Source organism: Oreochromis niloticus, linkage group LG2 (assembly GCF_001858045.2).
Source record: "Oreochromis niloticus isolate F11D_XX linkage group LG2, O_niloticus_UMD_NMBU, whole genome shotgun sequence".
In the NCBI taxonomy this organism is placed as follows: Eukaryota; Metazoa; Chordata; class Actinopteri; order Cichliformes; family Cichlidae; genus Oreochromis; species Oreochromis niloticus.
Genome location: NC_031966.2, coordinates 16430009 through 16436008, shown reverse-complemented (window position 1 = coordinate 16436008; position 6000 = coordinate 16430009).

Here is a 6000-nt window from a genome sequence, read left to right as displayed (position 1 = left end):
TGTTAGGTGGATAACATAGTGAGTTCAGTGCATTGATGTGACATTGTCCTGAAGGACTTAGTTATTCTTTATGGTTAAAGAAATTGCACTGATTTATTCATATTTATTATAAATAATTCTAATTATAGATCTTGCTTCAATATTTGTATCTTGTGTCACTAAAAATACATTTTATTTTAATTTTATACATTGATTAATGACCTGCAGAATCTCCTTATCATATTAAGTGATTCATAATTGTCACTTTATGCTTTCTCCATCTCTAAAGTGATTACATCCTTGCATTACATACTTTAGGTTCATTTTCTGCAGGCAGGTTTCTGACAGAGAACAGGCAGATTTACCCTATAAAATGCAGCGTTCTATAGATGGACACATAAAGAAATGAAAAATTACATGTATGTGCTAACTTTCTAAACACTTTGTTACATTTATGATAAAGTAGATAAAACACATTTATGTCGGCCTTGGCTCATAGTTCTTGTCTTTAATTGAACTTCGTCTGTGTGTGTTTCAGGTGCTGCACTCTCAAAGACTGAATGAACAGCATTGCAGCCATGGGTCACTGTGAGCATCACAGGGAAGGTTGAAGCCGCCCACTGCACCTGTATGGCCGGAGTCGTGGAGACCTGCACGGCCGGAGTCGTGGAGACCTGCACCCATGTCGCTGCTCTTCTGTTTAATCTAGAAGCAACAGTGTTGATCCGTGGCACAAGGCCTGTTACAGATGAACCTCCATACTGGGTTTTGCTGGGTTATGTGACCAAGATACAGTCAGAGGTTGGCCATAAGATAGACTTCTCCTCTTCAGCTGCCCAAAAAAAGGCTCTTGATCAAAACATAAACAGACCATCCGTAGTGAAAGGTAAAAGGAGCCGTCCTCAAAAAAGAAAAATCCCACCTGCTACTGTGGAGGAGTTGTCACTGCTATAATGCCATAATGTTTTGTCTAGGGGTCTAGATTTATGCCTGAAGTGCACTGCCATGTAAATAATTTGCATTTACTGAATATGTACTGACTGAGTACCACTGTTCAAAAATTGAATAAAGAAACAAACTAATTTTTGCCTCTTTTTTATTATTAAAACCACTTTATAGAACATCACATCAGTTACAGTGTAGAATCCATGTCATTTATAGTTTATAAAAGACAAAATGTTTACATAAAATCATGACAGTGTTTACATGATATCACACACTACTAACATTATTTACTGTATCTTTTGAAAAAAAAACCCCCACTATTTATACAGCAAAAGACTTAAGAATATTTAACAGGAGCAAGTTTCATTTTCCCTGGTTTTACTACAACACTGTTCAACAAACGCAGCAAACCTTCACCATCTTATCCAGAAGGGTCACCTCTTCGCCCTCACATGGAAGAAGTAATCTGATTGGCATGGTGGTATGTTTGAAGCAGGTCCGTTATGTAGCGCTGGGACCCAGTCACGATGTGTTTCATCCATTTCATAGGCTGGTTTGTTGCAATAATGCCAAATAATTAGCAACCCTATAAATAGAAGGTAGTTCTGCAAAATCACTCAGTAGGATGTTTGTACTAATTTGCTATGACCTCAAAGCGCATCTAAAATAAAACTAATAGGCTATAAAGAGTGATATGAACATATTTAGAACTTACCGGAATGAAAATGTCTGGAGCACCAACAGATATTTGGAGATGGAAGAGAACTGGATATCAGCTCGTCTCACAGCTGCTATCCAGGCTAGACGCCTTCGTTTGGTAACATCGATACACAAGCTGCCTCATGTTGCTTCCAGGTTGGGAAAGAATGAAAAGATAAACCCTTTTCAAGCTTATTCTCTTGCAGGTCGTGCGATCGAACATTGCAGCCAACCACACAGCAAATACGAACCATGGCTGTTGCGTGTGCCTTCGCTCCCTTTTCACTTGCTAGACCCCGAAAATGGCGGATCGGGCCAAAATCCTTTCCACGCCCACCCCTGTGACATCACGCTCCAAAGCCCTATTAGTTCCTACTCGGATTGACTCGCCATGGGTCGTTATAATTCGACTCCGATCGACTGGTTTTCTATTACAATCCAGTACTACTTAACCTGTGTGGTTGTTGTCATAGCAACACGTCTAAGCGTCCATTTACGTAATTAATAAGCAACACGAACGGTACAAAAACCTGCTGACCGTGCCGAGTAATAGAAAAGGGCTTTTGTGATTCCTAGAGATTCTAAAAGCAGTGTTCAACTATCAAATCCCTCTCTTGTGGAGCCTTAGTTTGGGTTTGGGTGACAAACTTAAATTCAAATTTAAAAACTTTAATAAAGCTTACAGTTATGGCTGGATCATGGGACTGGTGGACTGATCACTGCATACAGGCATGAACTAAAACTTTCTAAACTTGCTGCAAAGACATTTAGGGAGTGGATTAATAGGGCTGTAAAGAATATGCAGGCGTGTCTGGACTGCACTGAATGGGAGAACTGCGATCCAACAGTCTGATTTAGTATACAAATGCTGTGACGTCCAACTGCAGCTTCCGTGATGACAGCTGCATACCATCACACAGCAGGGTGAGTTATAATAATGCCGAGCCCTGTTTCAAGGCTAAGTCAAGGCTATGTTTAAAAACTCGAAGAAACTTAATGACTACAACACTTTTCAGCTAACGACTGATCTGGAAAAGGTTCAGGCAGTTAACCAAATGTAAGCCTAACCCTTCCCCCAAAATTCCACAAGAATTTTATATTCTACATTTATATTTATTACTGTATTTTTGCACCAAGGGAGTGGCACTCCAATTTCGTTGTACCCTGTACAATGACAATAAAGGCTATTCTATTCTATTCTATTCTATTCTAAAGAATGTGTCAAGTTTCACATGCTGCCTCCTGTGAGACTTTTACAATCAATAGGTACTTTCATGAATTTAAATACAGAGGTTTTACAACAAGGTGCTACTCACTGTTGACACTCTCGAGCAAGAAGGCCAGATAAGATCAGACTTTGCCAGAAAACATATAAAAGAACCTGCACAGTGGGGCAGATAAACTAAGATTAATCTACAGAAATCATGGGAAGAAAAATGATGAAGACATGCAGGTATTGTTATGCCACTGGCATGAATGGCTGCCAGTGGAATCAGCTTGCGAATGTTTTCTTTGATGACCTTTTATCTGGTTTGTCTTGGAATTGACTGACAAGCAGATCTTACCTGGCCATAAAACTGCTTGTCAGGCAATTGCTCATTATTCTTGAGCCTGAAAATGGTGGACTATGTAAGATAAGATAAGATAACCTTTATTAGTCCCACACGTGGGAAATTTGTTAGTATGTATATAAATGGCTGTAATTTCTAAAAATTGAATGCAATGCCTTTGTTAAACTGCTTGAATTGAAGCATAGTGAGGAAAAATTACAAAAACTGTGGCTGTCCAAATAAGCATGGAGCTCATTTTTGGCATCAACTGGGCTACAAACATTGTCTATGAATAATTCTCCATTAGGGGTTCACGCTTCAGATCTTCAGTAGCGCTCTTATCAAGACAAAGTGAGATCTTTTTTAACTTTTAGAAACCTCCTCGATTCAGAGATGGTCTTTCCTTTTTCACGTAAATGGGTCAAGACCCAGCCTGTGACAGTTGTTGATATTTGTTGCTATATGTATTCTTTTTCATATACCATGTGTATTTTTACTGAGGTTGATGAACCTACTTAAACATGTGAAAAGTTACATTTTGATGCATGCTCAATCATCCAGGTAAGTAAATCCCCAAAAGTTGATTCTGGACGTAACGTTTTCTGTGGGAGAAACGTTTCATCACTCATCCAAGTGAAGTGACTTCTTCAGTCTCAGCTGACTGCAGGTTTCCCCAATCTTATAAACAGTACATTTGCATAATGACTGAAACCAGCCCACTGAAGGAACAATGGGCTGGGAGGTGAGTTCCTTGATCATTAATATGCAAATTCTCATGACCATTGATCAACCACCACTGATCAAAGCTCACTGATCAAAGACCACTGATCAATGGCCATGAGTACCATTCCTAGCGAGTTGGGGAATGGCTGCAATCACAGCATTGTAAGATGGTGAAAGATGTACCATTAGGCCCCCTCCTCGATTCAGAGATGGTCTTTCCTTTTTAACGTAAATGGCCTCCTTGACTCCGCGCTCAAACCAGCGTTCCTCCCTGTCCAGGATGTGTACGTCCTCATCATTGAAAGAGTGTCCACTGGCCTGTAGGTGTGAATAGACAGCAGAGTCCTGACCTGACAATGTGGCTCTTCTGTGTTGTGCCATCTGCTTCGCCAGAGGTTGTTCGGTTTCCCTGATGTATAAATCCTGGCAATCCTCCTGGCACTTAACAGCGTACACTATGTTACTCTGTTTGTGTCGGGGGACCCGATCCTTGGGGTGGACCAATTTTGTATTTTGTAGTTTAAAAGCCACAGAGACGCGGTATTTAGAAAAAATGTGTCTCAACTGTTCCGATACTCCTGACACATGCAGTTGACGGCACTTGGTACACTTAATAATCACAGTCCTAAATGGGTTATCTCCTATCTACAAAATGCAGTGTCTGCATTTTGGACAGACATACGGGGTTCAGGGCCATCCAAAGAGATCACTGTGACCCTCAACCAACTTCTGCCGATGCACTTTTACAACTATATGATCAGTTTATAAGTATGGTAATGAAGAATTAAACTTATACATTGCCAGTGAAGTTTTTCTGCTCAAGCTTAAGCTAATTCAGTTAACAATAGTTCTGCAACAATCATGTAACCAGCACGACTAAGGAAGACTCTGGACCGGACTTATGCAGGTCAGATTTTGGGAAGTACCTCTCAAATATGAATATGACCTAAAAAGAAGTCATTCATTAAATTGTGCATCCACACTATTAGGCCACAACACTTAATCTTTGAATTTGTTTTCAATCACATTAGTATAGGTGTATAAAAGCAAGCACGCAGCCATGCAGTGTGTTATAAACGTTTGTGAAATAATAGGTTGTTTCTAAACAGCTCACTGAATTTGAAATCGGTATGTAATAGGATGTCACTGTTGCAACAAGTTTGTGAAATTCCTAACTTCCTAGATATTCCACAGATATTCCACATTTGCAATGCACGCTATTTTCTGCAAGTACCGTCTCTTTGCATCCAGACGCAATCTGTCTCTGTACTGTCCTTTTTCTTTTAAACTAATTTTAAGCATGTTTCTAGCAACCATCCTTCCAACACAGTGTGTTTGTTTTGATTTGTGGCCCAGAAATATGGCGCCACGCTCCCACAATACATTGCGGTGTTATGTGAACTCCAAAGCCCTATTATAGAGATTGACAGACCTCTATAATAGGGCATTGCATCCCGGGAACTCGTGGCAAAACAATTCAAGTACAGCATCAAATGCAAGCATTTGCAGCACCGCAAAACGTTCATTCTCCGGTTCCAATACCTTCTTGGTTTTTCTTTGCCCCCCAAAAAAGGAATGTACAAAACGAAGGAGAACAATGCCGGTCCGTACAAAGACAGACTTGATGAAGAGTCAAAGAAAAGACACGAGGAAAAAATCAAAGGAGTGAAAGGGTTAGACCCTTATGAGCACACAGAGTGGACAAAAGACGTTAGCGTGCTGCCAAACTTTCTCCACGCTCATATTTATAATTATACGGTTCTTGGAGTGAGTGCATACACTCATGAAGTTTAGTGTATGCACCGGAAGTTTCACTCAACTTCCGGTTGAGTGAACGCTGGCGCGACTTGCTGCCGCTACTCACCGGTATCTTTTTATCTTTTATCCTTTATTTGTATATTCTTTGTATATTCTTTGATACATCTTAACAAATTTTAAACCTTGCCTTCTGCTGATACTACTGGCGATCCAGCGAATTTTGCAAGTGCCTGAGTTTTTTTTTGGGGTCTAGTTCATCTGCCTGTTTGTTTTGGCCGTTGTCTCCCTCCGATCCGTACACCTGACTGTTTGGCCTACCTGACTATGCATGATGTGGTCTGGCAGG